Raw genomic sequence first — 19,123 nt, 5'->3', positions numbered from 1 at the left:
CAAAAAAGCCACCTTTTTTAATCTTTCCTTAAAAGCCCTGTTCAGAAATGACACATTCAATTCTCTACCATAAGAAAATATATAGAGTTCCATGGGAGTGTATAAGGACACTTCTAAATTTTTTTTCCTTTGGGGGACAGAAAACCAATTTAGGACCTTTAAGTTTGTGTAAGTGAACTTATTCCTGTGTGTGTGTGTGTGTGTGTGTGACAGAAAACCAATTTAGGACCTTTAAGTTTGTCTAAGTGAACTTATTCCTGTGTGTGTGTGTGTGTGTGACCTTTAAGTTTGTGTAAGTGAACTTATCCCTGTGTGTCTGTGTGTGTGTGTGACAGAAAACCAATTTAGGACCTTTAAGTTTGTGTAAGTGAACTTATTCCTGTGTGTGTGTGTGTGACCTTTAAGTTTGTGTAAGTGAACTTATTCGTGTGTGTGTGTGTGTGTGTGTGTGTAAAGCCTTCTTTAAAAGAAGATAATGGGAAAAGGCCAGAGCAGAGAAATGAATGTAATTAGAGGCACATGCTGGAGGATTTCTAATGTTTCTGGGATAATCTGGTCCACAAAGGCAGGCTGCATCACAGAGGGTGGCAGCTAAAAACATTAATGAATAGAAGAGAAGTTACATAGAATGGGATCATTGAACCAACTGAAGAGACACTTCTATTTCCTTTATGAGACCATAGAGTTCTTTGTCCATAACATGTCTGTTTCATTATCAGTGTCTGGCCAGAAGAAATCAGACCATTCTGAGCACTTCTGGGTATCCAGCAGCTGCAAGAAATGTTTCAGTACACATAAGCCTCCCATCACATCCATTTCTAAGTTTCATGTCCTTAGGACTCCCAAGTCCATTTGCTTAAAGTGCTACTGACAGCTGCTCCTTCCATAAGTGAGAAGTGATTTTAATCTCAATATAGCTTTAATCATGTAATTTAGACCAAAAACACAGCAAGATTCCAAAAAATTATTTTTAAGCTGCTTTACACAAATACTCCTCATGCTCAGTTTCACAGAATACTATAACAAACCCTCTCCTGGTTTGTTCGAATCCTTCCAGGTTTGATAAATAATGAATCAGAGTTAGTCATGTACACCTTTCCTTCTCTGAATTTGAGATAGAAGCTTTTGTTTAGCATAAATGTGAACACAACCACCTTGTAGTTTTCTCCTACCCTCATCAAGAAAGAAAGAGGAAGTGACAGGTAAATGCCAGTGGGTGGTTTTGGTAAGAAATTCTTCAGTGTGTTGACAAAAGGAAATTGTTTTCATGGAACTGTGGCACAGCTTCCCATCTTTAGGTAACCTGAAGGATTCGTATGTGGGTTATGGCAACCAGTGTTCCTCCCTGGATGAGGGGCAGAGCAAAAGAAACAAAATCAAACCATTAACAGAAGGGACTTTGGTTTAAATGATAAAGGTGAACAGCCACCTTTAGGGATGGTAACACAGTGGGTCCTTTTTGGGAGAGGGAGGAAGTAGTCTCTTTCCTGGGATGGCCTAGAGAAGAAGAGCCAGCTTGTCTAAAAGCACAGGACAGGCAAGATGCCTGGCAAGCCCTTCCCATGCTTATAATTCAAAGATTTCCATAACCGTGTAAGTGATGGTACACCTGGGGACGAGACAGAGCTAAGGCTCTGGTGGAGAACTTAAGTTTCCTTAATGTTCCTGAGACCTCCCAGGAAACTGTACATATCAATATGTAAAACTCGGTATAGAAGACAGATCTGGAGAGCTGGTCCAGAGGAAGAGTCCATGATACCAAGAAATGAACTGTGCTGTTATGTTTTGTAAAATATTTGAAAATGTATTTCCCATTTGCGTCCCTCCCATGGATTCTGAGAGGGGGTGGAAAATGAGACAAGGTACCACTGTGACCTGACACCCCGTGCTCTGCAGAGGAGCATCCAGGCTAGCAGCCTGTCAGTGCAGCCCTGTCTTGGGAAGAGAGGGACTGTCTCCATCCTCCATTCTTCCACAGCAAGGCGGCCCTGGAGTACTACTTCCCATCCATGCAGGCAAAGGAAGTAGGATGAAGCCTCATCCCTTTCCATGGAACATTTTCTTGCCGCCTCAGTTTTAGAACGATTAACCTGACAGTGATCAGCAGTGAGACTCACCATCTAAAGATCACGAAATGGGTGATTTAAGTCCTTCTTCTGTGCTACCCAGGCCAGAGTCTAAATACACCCCCAAGGTGGGAACTGAGATTATGAGCTCCTAGTCTGCTGGAAAGAGTGAACCAGGGGTTTAGATTTCTAGTTCTAGTCCTGGTTCAGCCCCTAGTACCTGGGTGTTCTCAAGAAAGTCCTAGAATTTCCCTGGGCCTCAGTTTCCTGATCCATAAAGTGAAGGAGTCATCCCTGGGCCTTCTTTGTGCTCTTTTGGAAGTATTACATCTCTTAATATGCTAAGATTCCATCATTGTCTCTTATTTCCTTTCGGTTTGTTTCCCTTGGAAGTCTGATTGTTGCTATAGGCAGATATTTGTAATTTAGAGAGCAGATGTCAGAGGAAAATGGAAATGAGGGACAGGCTTGTATGGAAAAAACTATTGTGGCTTCTTTTGGCAAAAGAGATTCGGTTCGCAAAGGTCCTGCTAATTTGTGAGAATCATGAACTTTCCCCAGGAATTAATATGCTCATCTGAAAGAAATCAAGATTCTTTTAATGGAAATAATGGCTTGTGCTTAAATCAAACCTCTGCTCAAGTGAAGTACCATGAATTCTGGTACTTATGTTTAGTTTAGTGGCTTTTTGTTTTTTCTTCCCCATCTTTTTTTTTTTTTTTTAATGCCAAGCCTTATTGGCATGAAGAGTAAGAAAGATTTAAGTTTGTTGCTGCAAAAAGGAAAGAGGGTAAAAAAAATATGGGAGCTAAAGAAGAGAAGACAAAGCCAACCAAGAGAATCCAAAAAGACGTTGAAAGGAAACATTCTGTTAGCAAAGCAATAGAGGCCTCGATACTGTTTTAACGGTTCAAGGTTTAAAAAAGGGAATAAAGACAAATGAAGCAGTCAGAGGGAGGAGAGGGAAAGGTTAAGCCAAGACAGAAACTGTGAGTAGATAGATGTGAAAGGGGCTGAAAATAAGTGAAAAGTGAAAAATTGCTTTATGAATAAACCGTTAAAAAATAGTGAGTGAAAAAGCAATCGTGCTTCCAGTTATTACTGAATCACCCGCTGGTGGCAGCCAGAGGCTGACCTGAGCTGCGACTCCACGCTTAACCTACATGCAGCAGTTGGTGCTGGGCTGCTCCTGTGGGCGGACACCGTTTTCTACTTGAGTGTCAGTTTCATTGTGATTACTTGCCGTCACAGACGCATGTGGCCCATTTTACCGCCTTGAACACCAAAAAACATGACTTGGTCATCTCTCCAACCTGCTGACATTACAAGGCAGGAGATATAGCCTCTTGGTACATTCAGGACACCAGCAAGGGAAGGAGCTAGGACCGAGGGATGTGAGGGCAAGTAGATCTTCGGGAAGTTGATGGGGCGTGATGGCTCAGCCTGCTTCTGTGTTTTTCTGAAAATGAGGCCGTGAGTTTATACTCAGTGATCCTTGTCATTCCTGATGGTGTGTCTGTCAGGGCAGGGACACAGCAACCATCCCACAATCTCTTCTGTGCTCGGAGTCCATAGAATACTCTTCTCCAGAGCACATTCAGGCCAGCAAACAAAATGCCAATCATAGCAGACCCGCCCCCGTCCCTGCCTACTTGAGGAAGCACTGGAGCCCTAGGAAGTGAACTGGTTCCACCAGTTGACTCCGCCCTCCGAGCCTCCGGGAAGCCCGAAGACCGGAAGTGCTCGCACCCATCAGAAGACTGGTCAAGCATCACACGGCAGGGCTAGTGCAGATGGTACAGGCAATTTCCAAAGCTGCAGGGTCGCCCTCCTGCTCATTCCAAGTGTAGAGCACACTTCTCTGTCGGAGCTGCCTGCATGCAGAGCTAAATTTGATTCTCTGTTTTAACAGAAAGGAGATGGGTGATGGGTGGTCACAAATTCCAAGATCATTTTGCATGCCAGGGCTTTACTGGTTGTCTCTGGTGGACTGCAGGGAGGCAGGTGGCCCTCCGGTGTTCTAGGGCTCCGGGGAAGTCAGTCCCGGGGAACATTTGACCCAAGTGACCCATGGATCAGTGAGCCCATGCACACAGATGATATGGCTGTGAAATCAAAGAATGAGGCCCAATTTTAGTGAAACCATTTCATTTTTAAGAACCAGGATAAGACTGTCGTTCTGTACATCTGGCCAGTTGGGGCTAAGATTTCCTTCAAAGCCTCACACAGTTCTTGGTATCTGTTCTTGCTGTAGCTGCAAGAAGTACCTAGCCTTGTGCTGGTGGAAGGTTTAAGGTTTTCATCCTTGAGTGTTTTCATGGAGACAGGTAAGGATGGGCTTTGAGCATCTCCATCTTATAAATGGGACTGTCAGAGCATGGAAGGTCAGGAGAGAGGCTCAAGCCACCTGACAAGTTCCTGCTGGACCTGGAAACCGAGTCCCAGCTTCCTGACTCTATTTCCACTTCTCACTTCCTAAGTCAGCACTTTATAAGATGCTGCTATTGCCCAGAGGGTAGGGCCCACAGGAGTCACTGATACTATTTGTATTTGGGGCAGGCTTGCCAAAACGGCAGGGTTTCACAGCATTAAATTGCTGTCTTTTGCCTTGTCAGAAACTTGACTGTCAACAAGTTCTGCAGACATTTCAGGAAAGAAGGTGGAGATGGCTAGCCTTGGAGAACCATGGCCTGCTACGGCCCAGTATTATTCTGAATTCATCCCAGTTCGACACAGTCATATACATCTCTGAAACCAAGCTTCTTCCAGATGCCCCTTTACTGAAAGGCTTTCATCACTCTAGGGTGGCCAGTTCCCCTTCAAAGCGCTTGACTGAGCTGGCATTTCCGCGTGCATTCACAGAGGCAGGGGGTGTGTGTCAGGCTTCAGTGGTTCCGGGTCAGCCTCAGGTCAGCAGTGCTCCAAAGAGGAAACTGAGGCAGAGAGCATCCAGTTCCCTATCAGGACAGCCTTGGGGGCCTGGCAACTGTAGCTGAAGAGCACATAGATGCTCAGACAGAAGGCCCTGGGCACTTGCAAACATTCAGATGCTATTTTGGATCAAGTGGGTAAGTTCATTCCACTTTAAAAGCATGGGGACGGGGGGTGGGGGGTGGGGGGTGGGGGTGGGCGTGTGTTTTCTACAAAGGAGAGGAAACGCATAAATGGACATCTTTTCTGCTTCAAGTGCACATAAAATTTTTTTGTTGCTTCTGAGTTTAAGGAGGTATGTTCTCTGTTTTAAATATTGCCAATACATAGTTAACCAGCATACCTGGACACAGAGATGAAAGTTGAGAAAAAGCAGTCTGTTGTACCTTTTTGTTCCCAGGCAATGTAATCCCAAAAGGCACGATTCCTCTAAGAATTATCTGAAGACTTGCAGTTTACCCACCTGTTAGACAGCTTTTGCAACCAACAGAAACCGTACAGATTTATAGTCACATTGCTTCAAATTGGTAGTTTTTGTCTTCTCTAGTTCTGACCTGCACGTGGATTCCAGACTGAAAATTATATTTATCTGAAGCAAACCATTCAGCCCATCTTAGATAGGTTACAGCTGTTTCATCCATCCTTCCAACTTTAGTGTAATAACCTCATATATTATGGTTCATCTATAGCCTGAAGAATTATATGCTCTTAAGAGGATTGGCTGGGGAAAAAATAAGAAAGAAAAGGAAGAAAGGAATTTTTTAAGACTAGCTATATAACTCAGACATGAGAGAAGCATCTCTTAAATTCAGGTTCCAATCTTGCTCCCATCAGAGTACGGAGTTAGAACGTGATCAGGTGGAGATGAACACTGGCTGGCAGGGATGCTGAACCCCAGCTCTCCATGAGTTCTGCTGAGGGCCGCTGGGCACCTGATGGACTGCTCCAAAAGAGAGGCATTTATTTCTTATAAACCAAAAAAAAAAAGAGGCAGGGCAAAGTCTGTGCTGAAGGTGCACAGACTTCCTTCCTTCCGTACTTGGGTTTTTCTCCCTTCTAAGGGGTGTTTGAAAGTTTTTCCTGTGCTTCTAACTGAGCAGAAACCACATCACGTCTTTTGTCACCGTCTCTGCTCACCACTGGAGACCCTGGTGGTTAGAGAGGGAAAGTCCCTTTCGATGGGGGTAGAAGGTGTTGGGGGCCTGGGAAGGGGGATGGTGGGGAGAGGGGAGAGGAGAGGTCACTAGGGTTTCCTCCTGGCCTAGACAGTGTTCCCACCCTGACTGGACCCTCCAATCCTCCAAGCAGCAGAGCATGTCTTTTAACGCCCTAATCACCTTAGAGTGATGGAAGAAGAGATCGTTCAGTGCAGGAAAGAATATCCACTTCCAGAGCTCCGTGGTTATGGGAAGTCAGAAGAGTGGCCAGGGGGACCTATGCGTAGCCTGAGGATAGCTTCCACCTGACTCCTTAGCACTGGTCCTGACAGACAGCTGATGGACTGGGAGGGCAAGGAGGGACGCTGGGAGGCTGGGGCGGAGCTGTATATTTGGTTTGAGTTGTTACAGGGATGTCTTTGTCGTAACCATTCTTCTCTCTTTTTATAAATCATGGTTAAAAAAAAGATACACATAACATGAAACTTACCACCTGCACCGTGTTTAAGAGCACAGTTCAGTGGTGTCCACTCTACTCGCATTGTTGTGCACAGATCTCCAAACATTTCATCTTGCAAAGCTGAAACTCTAAGCCCATGAAACAACAGCTCTCTTTTGGTCTTCCCTAAGTCCCTGCACAGCGACATTTCTTGATCATGAGTGCTTTTCTTTGGTTAAATCTATAAACTTGATTTCCGTACCAAAACCAGTGCCAGGTTCACGCACCAGCTACCCTGTCTGGGGAGCAGTTCAAATTCACTTGGCCATGAATATTCATCACTCTCTGGGGATCGGGTTCCCAAATGCCTGTCCTCAGCACTTTGACTGGGCTTTAGCAGCTTACAGAGTTGTTATTGGCACCACCAAACTGGTCAGGAATGAAAATAACAATCAACTCCTTAAATGTTTACAAGCCTGTTGGACTATTGCACATGTAATTTTGAGCTGCCATCTTGTCTCCTCTCGCTCAGGGGAATGGAATGTCTTCTCCAGCAGTTTGATGACTGCAGGACATTGGGGGAGGACAAGACCACTTGCCCCAGTTTTCTAATGGAAACTGGGTTGCAGTCCTCTCTGGTGGCAGGCTGTTTGGGCTCTTGTTGCTGGGCACTACTTCCTCATACAAGTCACTTCTAAACAAATCCTCCCAGTAGGTTGTCCTCCAAGCCAGAGCAGGAGGCAGGTAAGTACTCTCACCCAATCAGCACAATCAATTTGTCATTCCCTGAAAATAGAGTCGTCTCTCCAGTCGGTCCAGTTTCCCGCCCCCAGCGCTTGGTGGTGGGGATGGGGAGGAGGGGATAGGGAGGAGGAGATGGGGAGGAGGGCTGGCCTTGGAGCAAAGCCACATTCCAGGGGGGAGGGTTCCTCCCAGCCACCACACTGGGCGGGCGTGTTGTGCCTCGTGCTTGCAGCCACCCTTGAAGTGTTGTTGTTACACAACAGTCATGAACTCTGGAATGTCTCTGGTCATTTACAGCATGACTGTGTCACTCCATAAATGACATGGTCAAGCTTCAAGGCCCAGAATGAGGTTGGCTTGTTTTTCAATAGATCATTTTCTCCCGCCCAGAACAAAGCTTCCAGGCTTTTACGATGTCCTTCTTACCCTGAGACTCCTGAGAGTGGAAATTCAGGGGAAAGAAAATACAGGAATAGATTATAAGTCACACGCCAATAGTCCTACGGATGTTTTAAAAACATACTGAACAATTTGACCATACTATCTGCAGATAAGAAGCTTTCTAGAAATTAGCTGGGCACTTCTTAAAGAAACTTTTCATCTTCTCTCACCCTTGCCTTGACTTTTTCCTTCTTTGGTTCATTTCCTTCATGAGATAAATGAAGATAGCAACAGATTAAGGTTCCAAAGAACATATGATTCATGAGTCATGTCTATTTTTTCTCTACTGTATTCACTTTAAATGGCATTGGTCCAGTAGAAGAAACAGAAAGTAAAATATGACTTTGGTGCTTCTGTAGTGCAATAATCATTATGAAAATAATGCCTCAATTTGATTTATACTGTATAAGTTACTGGGGCCTGTAGCTACCATTTTCTCATTTTATCTTTTGAGTTGGGTTCTATTGTACATTCAAGGAAACAGAGGCCCAGAGAGATCATTTGATACTGAGATATAAATTGGATAATGCAGGAAAAAACACTCTTAACCCAGGGTGCATAGAAAGGACTCTGAAACAGTAATTGTTCTTAAGTAACTTGCTTAATATCACCCAACTATGACCAGAACCTTCCTAAACCATGGCCACTAACTTCTCTCTCCACCTCAGCATAGTAATCTTAGTCCATAGAATACAAGAGATTTAGTTTTAAACATTTTCTGGAATCTCCACTTTGTTATATAGAATTAGAGAGTTTGTTGAAGACTCACTAAATGTAAGTCACTCAGCCTTGTGGTTTTTGGACTCGTTTCCCCCAAGAAAAAAAATGCTTAGAAAATCCTCTCTACTATTCCTCTTATTTTTAAATCAGTTTATCAGAATGATTGAGTTTTGGGTGGGGGGGGGTTGTATTAAACTGTGAGGCTTTCCACGCAATAATGAAAGGTAAATCCAGCATTTTGCCTCATGCATTCAATCATTTGTTCATTCAACAATATTTATTGCCTGCCTATTATACTTTAAATATTGGGCCAGGCTAAAGTAGCACAGCTGGCCAAACCAGGAATAAACCCAGGATCAGGTATGAATAAGACCAGACCCTGAGACCCCTCCAGAGATAGAGTGCATGCTATGTACAATTTGATTAATGCTATTGACCTCTTTCAAATAAATTAGTTCTATTAATAACTGTTAAGAGGGATCAGATTGAATTAGAAACATGAATTCCTAGGTTTCCTTTGAAGCATTTAGTTTTATAGGTATTTGGGGTATCTTCTGCATATAATTCATCTTTGGCTCAAAAACGATACTTTAAGTAAGAACAGTGTACATCCTGACTATATTTGGGTTTGGATGAATAACAGAGAATTCCACGTTCCACTTGTTATATTTGCACCAGCCTCCATGGAGCAATACCAGAACCGAATTTCAACAAAACACATCGTTAAACCTGGCTATGCCTGTAAGGAATTTTTTAATTTCAAAATTTTTGTTATAAATCAGTGATAATTTATGAGTAGGTGGTCATAGGACTACAGTATCATTTCTACATTAGACCTTCAGAAACATGAGTTTCTGGATGAGACCATAAACAAAAAGAGCTCTAAGTTATTTGTTTTTAATATTATATAAAACGCACTGTGCTGAGATGTCCTAGGTTTAACTTTTAAATATCCAAGCATCTCATAAGAATTCATCAAATTATGTCAGGTCATTATTTCCTTTCAGAAAGAGGTATTCCCATTATAGCAGTAATGATGGGAGGTCTTGAAACAAAATGAGCACTATGGGGTGGGGGAGGGAGTTGAGGTGGGTGGGGTAGGGCAGCAAGAGACCTGGGTTTCTTCCTGGTGTGGCCAGCTGGGCTACTTTCACAAGAGGTATAGCCTCTCCAAGTCTGTTTCTACATCTGTAAAACGCAGTCGTAAAACCTCTAAGTCCATTTCTACAATTCAATGGGTGTAAAAGCTCGGTGCTCATTTTAATAAAGCTGTATTAACATTAATAGTTCTCGGGAAACCTCAGCGGGTGGCCTCCATTCTAGCCACTCTGTGTTTAGCCAACACAGTGTTTTGGTCAGGTGGCGAAGGAAAACAGGGTGGCGTTGCCCTGCAGCCCTTGGCTCAGAGCCTTGGCAAGTATTGATGATTCAGCACATGGCGCTCTGCCCTGTGGTCAGGGCTGCAGGTGCCCAGGTGGGCCTCGTTAGGAGGAAGCTGCCAGCACTTCGGGGTGAGGCAGGCCCTTGAAATGTGGACCATTTATAAGCATTCAGATTCCAGGACACTTTACTCAAGCTTAGGAGTGTCAGCCTCCATCCCTTCATCAAACTGCCACCTTGGATAATTATGCTCTTCAAATTATTCTTGCATTTCAGTGCTATGTTGCATCCATACTTACTATTCCCTGTTGTGCAGTTTTCTTGTTGTCATCAAATCCATAAACCTGATGACAAGGCTTTTATATTGCTCGAGGGTGGGAATAAGGGTGAACTGGGATGTTCTTCCTAGACCCAATGACTCTGCTCTTTCAGGACACTAAAGAGAAAAGAGAGGAAGAGCAAAGAAAATAAGCAACCCAACACTTCCCAATCTGAGGGCAAAGGAAACTTACTACCTCAAAAACACTGGTGTCAATACTAGAGTCACCCTTGGCAGGCAGGGGTCTTGGAAATCCTAGAAACGCTTTGTAAAAATGAATACAACACTTATTTGTATGGAAAACTTTTTTTAAGGGGGTAATAAGTTGTGAAACTACAAGGCTGTATATATAATCTTTAAGCTATGAGATGTCGACATAATTGTTTTGAGATCAACCAATCAGACCACACATTTTGTGCTACGAGGTTATAATGAGTGTTCATTAAATATCATGATAACAACACCCTCCTTGTTTGCTAACAAAGGGGCATTCTCTTCATGTATCACTAATGACAGGTGATGCGGCACAATTAAAGGCATCTACTTATTCCCTTCTTTCCTGATTTCTTCCAGAGCTGTCAGGTGGGCAGAGAGCATTTCTTCTTCCTCCTGATTTTTCTCCTTCCTCTCCCTTTCCTTCTTTTTTTTTTTTTTTAACCTTCCTCTGGGCTGAACTAGAGCTCCTGATATGAAGCAACATCTCCCTCCTGGCCAGTCAGGCACTCTGGGAAATGCTTGACTTTTCCAGGTCACTGGGACACCGTTGGGTGGACTGGAGCCAACATTTATGGAGTGAAATTCCAGCAGCTGGGGACACCTGCCCGCCTCCCAGGATGACCAGGGTTGCCAGAGGAGTTGTTTACTCCCCTTGTAGAGCTGGCCAATGGAGCGAACTCTTTCATGTGTGCATGTAAATCTGGAAAAATAGTCTACTTTTGGAACACATTTTAAATAGCTGCATTTATTTGCATCTATTTTAATTTATTCATGTGTCTTATGCCTGACTGGTTCTCTGTGATGTTAGGCAAGTCACTGAACCTTTGATTGACCATTTACTTATCTCTGAATTATCACTGATACAAACTAGGAACTTTAATTGATTCTTCCAAAATTTATGAAACCCAGCTTTGTGCATGATGCTGCATTTTGAGTTTTCAGAGGCACAGGACAGCACAATCTCTGCTGTTCTTCCCTAGGATTTACGATCTAATTGAAAAGATGGACATTTGCACATAAAAATAGCACTAACCATATGTGATTATGTCCAGTAAGACAAATGTATGCACAAGGATATTCACTGCAGCACTGTTTATTATAAGAACATTTTGGGGGTTGTCTAAATGTCCATTAATATAGAAGACTGGTTAAGTGAAGTGTGATCATCTATACAACAGAACACTATGCAGCTAGTAAAAAAGAATGGGCTGGCTCTCCATGTACTAAAATGGAAGTGCTACAAAACACAGCTTTAAGAGAAACAAGGAAGTGTAATAGTGTGTCTTGTGCTATGATTTGTGAAAAGAAAAAAATAGGCATTTAATGCAAAGCATTATGTATTCATTGGATATCTCTGAATAGATATACAGGAATCTGAAAAAAGCAAATGGCTTTTGGGAAGAGATGGGAGGTTAAGGAATGGGTAAGGAGGTCAATCTACCTCACCTTTAACATTCTCTTATCACTTGTGAATTTTCCAACCAGGTACATATGTTATCAAATTTCATACAATTTGTATAATATTATCAAATTAAAAATAACAATTAAAATGTGTACAATATTATCAATTTGTACAATATTATCAAATTAAAAAAAAATAATTAAAATGTACCCTGGGACTTTCCTAGTGGTCCAGTGGTTGGGACTTGGCCTTTCAATGTAGGAGCTGCACGCTCCATCCCTAGTCAGGAGTTAAGATCCCACATGACTCGTGGCCAGAAAACCAAAACATAAAACAGAAACAATACTGTAATAGATTCAATAAAGACTTTAAAAATGGTCCACATCAAATCTTTGGCTTCCCTGATGGCTGAGTGGTAAAAAAATCTGCCTGCAATGCAGGAGACATAGGAGATGCGGGTTGGATCCCTGGGTCAAGAAGATCCCCTCGAGGAGGAAATGGCAACCCACTCCAGTATTCTTTCCTGAAAAAATCCCATGGGCAGAGGAGCTTGGTGGACTACATTCCAAAGGATCGCAAGGAGACAAACACGACTGAGCACAGCACAGCAAATCTTAAAATAAGATAAAATTTGCCCTAATCCCTCCCTGGAAGATCTATTTCTCTGTCCTCCTCAAGTCAGTTCCCATCTGATGCTTCTAACATGTAGAGCGGGCTCGAAGGGATTTCTATAACCTAATACTCCATTAAACTTGGAGTTACAGGGAACTGATTCAACACATGATGCAAAAGGATGTGGGACGACATTGAGGGCAGAGATTTGGAGGACGCAGGAGAGCAAGCCGGGTGTGCCCTGAATGGGAGGTTCTTTCTTCTCTGAGAACCTCTGTTGACCCTGCCACACTCTTGGGTGTCCTTTGTCACACTTATGGGTGACACTCTTGTCACAGAGGAAACTGGCAGCCTGAATTCTGTCATAACGGGGGTCACGTCTTCTTGCTTCTAAGTTCTCCCAGGCACATCCTGCAGGGTATGGCAGTTTATCAGACCTTTGTTTCCATCGGCAATAACATCTAGACCAGTAAAGTCTTCAGAGTCAGGAGAGACTCTAGAAACTCTCCCTATCTCCCTTGACTTCCCATCCGTGGGGAAGACTGACCCGCCCATGGACACTTCAGGCCTCACGGGCAGAGCTGGGACTCTGCCCTAGCTCTTCTGAGTCCAGTGCTCTTTTTATGACACTACATACAGTCACAGTACCCTTGGATTTCCAGTTAAGGCAATTCTAAGCCCATGATAGATGTTCCTCCAAATGCACTGAACACTCTCAGGGCAAATTCAACAAGTCAGAGTCAGAGCTTCTCTCAGGCCAGGCTGCTCAGGCAAGTTTCAGGGTGGGAGTAAGGGGACCAGGTAATTCCCTCTTCCTGCTGGAGAGAAAGTGGGTGATCACCCAGACTCCCAACCAATAGCCACAGGTACTCTTCAGAATATATACCACCCCTCTCCCCCAGGATCAAGTCTAACCTAGAAGCTGCAGCATCAAAAATCTTCACTCCAAAATGTACCATATCAATTTTCATCAGTGATTGGGTATATAACACCTCCCACAGTCTCAGATCTAAAATGCATACTACAGGAGCAAAACAGTAAGAAAAATAGACAAGTTTGTCCTTTTTTTCTTTTTTTATCTGTAGGAAAACAAAAATAAAGTCTCAGTCCTTGGATAACTTTAAAAAAATCTAATAAGGACTGTTTGATACCACTTCTATTTTTGCTATTTGTGTGAGTCCCCTCTGTCTACGGGATCGAGCTGAGTTTCTGGGCATCAGAGCCCACAGGATTGGGTTGGCAAATGCCTCATCAGCCCTGGACACTGACCTCTAACCCCACTCAGAGTCTCACCTGTGCTGCTCTGATGCCTTTTACTTTCTATTTACTAAAATAAATTTCCTCCTTTATGGTGACTTCAGAAAATGGACTCCGGACTTGAGTTTATAAGGACAAGACCAGCTTATCTCTGTCCTGGCCATGAATCACTGCCTCTTCCCACCCATTTCCACAGACACCTGAGTTAATTTAGTCTCATCTAATTCCGCCTGCTGTTCTCAGAGGGATTTCCGCCACCTCGGCAGCATGAGTCAAAACGGATCATCCAACTGCTTAACGAATGGAGCTATTTGTTTGGAGCTGAATGTTTACAATGAAAACCACCAACCATCTTGTTTTTTTCATGTTGTGACAGCCCGGAAGCTGAGCCCCAGGGAAAGGGCCTCTCCTTTCCTGCTTAGAAGACGGGGTCTTCTGATTTCTTGGCTTGTTTGGCTTTCACTGAAGCTTGGAAAGTTCTACCCAACATCCAGTGTCCCAGGTCTTAATGAATAAAAACGTGTCAGCACCTAAGCTAATCTTTGGTCTTCATTTCCAGCCACAGCTCAGGGGTGTTGGTGTCTGTCTTTGGATATGACTCAACTAACAGATTGGTTGGGGGGAAGGGGGATGGACTGCACCACTGATTAATTATGTTGCAACTTCAGGCTCTGTCCTTTCATTTACTGAATCGGTGTTTAACAACTCAAGACTGCACTTCCTCGAAGATGAGTTTGAGCTTCATGAGATCATAAAATTAAAGAAAAAGTCTGCCGTGCTCATTGCTCACCAGTCCTTGGCCCTGGTCTGACCCCAACTGCTTTCATTCCCGAGTCCTCCTTGGCACGCCCCTGTCTAAGGAGGAAAGTCTCCCAGAAGGGGCAGTGGGCCACTTCAGAGTGACCTTCGGAGCACTGTCCCTGTCACTTCTGTTCCCATGACTCTTCACTCTCACTGTTCCTTTGTCTTCTCTGTATTTTTATTTGCCAGATACTGGTAGATGGCTGGGCTGCCTTCAGTATTTACATACAGTTTTGTTTTAGCTACTGGTCATTTTACAAAGACACAGTCAGAGAGTACCGCCATGGCTTCTCTCCTTTGCCTCCTTTTTTACCATCCCCTTTTCTCTCTCTCTTGTTTTTCTTTTGCCTGAAACAAGAAGATTGGGGTTGGGGGCAGAATTTACCCTTGTTCTGATCTAGAACCAGTCTTCAGCCTTGGCTCATTTTTCTCCCTGCCTAAAAATAAGAGTTCACATTTACTAAATGCTTTACAAATACCTACTCACATAACATCCAGCAACTTTGGGCTTGCCTCCATTTTACCACAGAGGTAGTCTGGCTCTTCACACTGTGCTGCCCAGTCACCTCTTGACCAATTATAGTACACACACATACTTACACACCCTTAAATTTAAAAAGGGTGTAAAATCTGATGTAGCGTGGACCCAAATGTCAGTAAGTTGACATCTTCGAGTTTGGGCATTGCCTAAAGAGATGAAGTCTGGAGTGGAAAACATTTAAAATGTTGATAAAGGGGAGAAAGAAAGCAACATAATGCTCAAAATATGACAGAAATATTATATTTACCAAAACCATATAAGTTATTTTGATGATAAGACCTCATACATTCAAGTTACTGGCCTCAGATCCACCAAAAAGGGTTTCAAAAAAGTTCATCGCTAAAATCCAGCCTTGGCTTATTAGATGAGCCCCATTTAAAGCCTCTTAGATTCTTCTTACTCTGACTTTCTACGCAATTCTAAAGGGGCCAGGGATCTTTCCAGTCCATAGTAAAAGACTAGAGACCACAAAGCAAAAGACAAAGCCAGAGAGAAAGATGCTGGGAACCTGCCTCCTAGAGTGGGTAGAAGAGGTAGGTGGCTGATGCGTGAAGAGGAGGAAGAGGAGCTTTCCAAAGGACCAAACATGAGATCATTTAGTGTAGGAGATGACAGCCCCGTCCGCAGCTACTCTGACGGTGAGAAACAGAGAAACACCAGACAAAGCAGGCCGTGACTGACTACAACATGATGTTCACAACTTTTTCAAGGCATTGCTATACATAATGACTGGAGTTTTACTGCCTGAAGGATATGTAACACCAAGAGAGCAAAAATGACTCACTCCCCAAGATTTCTGGTTGCCCAAGTTTTACTTGGTGTGTTTACATGCACGTTATCCCAGAGATAAGCCACACTGTCACTCTTAAACTAGTTTCTGATGACCATAATTTTATATCATCCAGTGACAAGTTCTCAGATTATGAAACAATCATTAGCCTGAACACCGTGAGTCTCTAAAGCAAGCCTATTTCAAGAGACCCTGAATTTCTGCTAGTACAGGTTTCATGAATGATTCTGGAGTCAGCCCGGCACTGTGGTTATTTTGCATACGTGAAAAGTCAGGTCATCACTTTGAAGGGCCTGGACTGTGTCCAAAGATCCTTTCCTTTTTGCATAATGGGGCTTTACTTCCTGGATTACAAAAATATTATTTTACTAAAGAGAACGGAACTGAACTTGTGGCATATTTTTGTGCAATGATTTAACTTAATTCCCCACGTTCAAAACACCTTTCAGTTACGAAGCGACTAAATGAAATAATGCATTTCAAAATCAACAGAATTTTTTATTCACTCTTCCAACCTACATAGGGTCAAAAGCCCAATATTATTGCTACCCAGTTTCTGGTTAAAGAGCATTCTAACCCTTTCTATTATGGAAATGTTCAAGCATCTGTAGGAATAGAGACAAAAGTATAATGAACGTCCACGTATTCACCATCTAGTTTTAACTTTTGTCAGTCTTAAATAGTACAACTTAGTGGGCTGATGTGAAACTCCCTCTATTTTAATTTTCTAGTAGGCTGGAAAGATTTCGGGTTGGCCTCCAGTGAAGCACAGCAGCCAGGCATCCAAGGACAAGGTGTGACGGGGAGCGTGTCAAAGGCTCTTTACCCCCACCCCACTCATGACGGCTGCTATCACTGGCATTAACCATTCCTGGTGCTAACCATTGTGCTCCCTCTCTCTCAAGTTCTATTTTAAAATGCTCTCCTGCTAGGAAATTCCTAAAAATCTTAATAATTGGTTTTTATCAAAGTAAGTTGGGTTTTATCAAATGCTTTTTTAAGAGAAGACTTGGGAGAGATAGTCTATCATCCCTGTAGTCTGGAGATAGACAGGGCCCCGAAACAGAGAAAGGAGACAGAATGATGCGAGGAAAGAAGGACAAATTCACAGTGCTGTACAAGATTAGTCCTGGTAGTATTTAAGAGAATGCCCTGGAAAAATTCATAATCTAAACACTAGTATGACTAATAAGCAGGGTTTGGAAGTGGTAGAAAGGATAGTCCTTTTATCACTTTAAAAATAGCTTGAATCCACGCTTTAAAAACACTTTTTAGTTAATGTGAAATGATATTCAAAAATTTCCAGCTACCTCTATTGTGAGCAGCAGGGATAACTGGCCTGTTCCCTTAGTAAGAATCACTTCGGTGGTCCTTTTCACTGATGTACAGTGAGAAACAGTTAGTAGGACTGTGTGTGTGTGTGTGAGTGTGCACACGTGTGCATGCATGTGTCTCTACAAAAGTGGTCCCTATTTGGAAACTCCCTGGCAGTCCAGTGGTTAGGACTCAGCACTTTTACTGCTGAGGGCCTGGTTCAATCCCTAATTAGGGAACTAAGATCCCACAAGCCACATGGGGTGGCCAAAGGAAAAAAAAAAAGTGGTCCCTCTTTATACATGTTTTAGGACATCTCTGCAGCAGGGAGTGGACACACTGGCAGAATTGCCACAGGAGGGAGACTAAGTTCTTGGCTGTTGATCTTTGGGGTTCAATATTATAAGAACATTTCAGATGGATTGATGTAGCCCTGACTAAGTTCAGTTGGTGAAAAAGGAATGGAGCATCTGCCCTTGCCCACACTACCCCTGGCCATGAAAACTGAGCAGGTGTGAGGGGTCTGAACTGGTGACCCAGGCATGGGTCTGTCCTGTTCAGGAGAAAGTGGGTCTGGCAGCAGACATATGTCCCAACAACTCTATCCAGCAGCAACACCAGTAAGCCTCTTGGTTCTTGAAAGTATCACAGGAAGAGAGACTCACAGGCAAGAAGGAAAGAGAGTCACAGGCAGGACAGGGGCTCAGATCTATTAATTTTAAAGTTAAAAGTGCTGTGATTATTTTGTACTTAAACTGATAAAGTATAGCATAGGTTTCTAGGAAAAAGATTCTAGGGAAGTTTATTCATGGGTTAATTATTGTATCTATAGGGTGAGTTTGTGGTACATTTTTGTTTTCCCTATTCTTTTTTGATTCTTTTAAAATCCTTTTTTTTTTTCCTGTAAAAAAAGGCACTGCTTTCTATTTAGGCAATATAAGGACAATAAGAGTTTTAGTTTTTTAACCCAATTATCCTGCTAGAGTGTAATCTGCCTCTCCTACCAGGGCAACTGTCAGCTCCCTCCTCTCTCTCTGGGGTCTGCCACACTAGAAGCAAGCCCCACTCTGCCCCTAGCTCGCCAGAGGTAGGCGCTCACTACAGCAAACAACTCTAGAAAGTTCCAGAGGACAGCAGGATGGGCAGTTTTGGTGGCAGACAATAAGCGCTGAGAATTAGGGAAAGCAGAACACCAACTCGGGGCAGATCGGGGGCAGGACTGACAACCTGGCAAGCGAGAGGCAGGGGTTGACTGGAGGGTTCCTGGACATCCCCGGCCGCTCAGGCCGAGTGCAGATTTCTGGGTCTCACCCCTGACCTGGTTTGTAAAACTTGTGGTGAGGCCCAGGAATCCCCAGATGATTCTCTCTTTAAAAAGTGCGACAAGGCGGGATGAGTGCATGAAAAGGAAAACGCAAGTTGGGATTTCGTAACATGATGTTCACTGTAACTCAGGAACCGCCTCTGGCAGCAAGCAAGAAAAGCACTCCTCGTTCTGGTTCCACAGAAACTGCCCGTGGACTTGGATGACGTAATGCGGTGATGACGATGGTGTCACACTGGTTCCTGCTCTACAAGCTCCTGGCTCACAACCTGAGGGCCTGACGTGGTGACTTTGGCCGGCCTCACCCACCAAACTCCCCTGGTGATACGCTCACTTTCCCGACACCTTCCGGGTGGGGCTTGAGCCACGCAAAGGGGAGGAGCCACCACTTCCCCTTCGGTGATCATCACCCTTCCCTTGGCAGGCGGGGAGGGTATTGCTGGAAGATCTAAAGCATGTATTTTTTAAGTGCAGCATCTCCACGTGCTCTAGTGAGTACAATCACCTCTGCAGGATTGGGTGAACTCACAGGAGGGGTCCTGCCGTTGATGCTTTGCACAGAGCCTGGCAGGGGTCCTCGGACTGTCTCCTGCTGCTCTGCCAGGCATTCCTGAATCCCGAACCACTGAGGACAGATGCAGAGAACCACCGGGTCCCTGACTGGAAAGA

The sequence above is a fragment of the Moschus berezovskii genome, chromosome 10 (genome assembly GCF_049115385.1).
Source record: "Moschus berezovskii isolate FMDL1 chromosome 10, NW_MosBer_1.0, whole genome shotgun sequence".
NCBI classification, from domain to species: Eukaryota; Metazoa; Chordata; class Mammalia; order Artiodactyla; family Moschidae; genus Moschus; species Moschus berezovskii.
Note: the sequence above shows the minus strand (reverse complement) of the source record.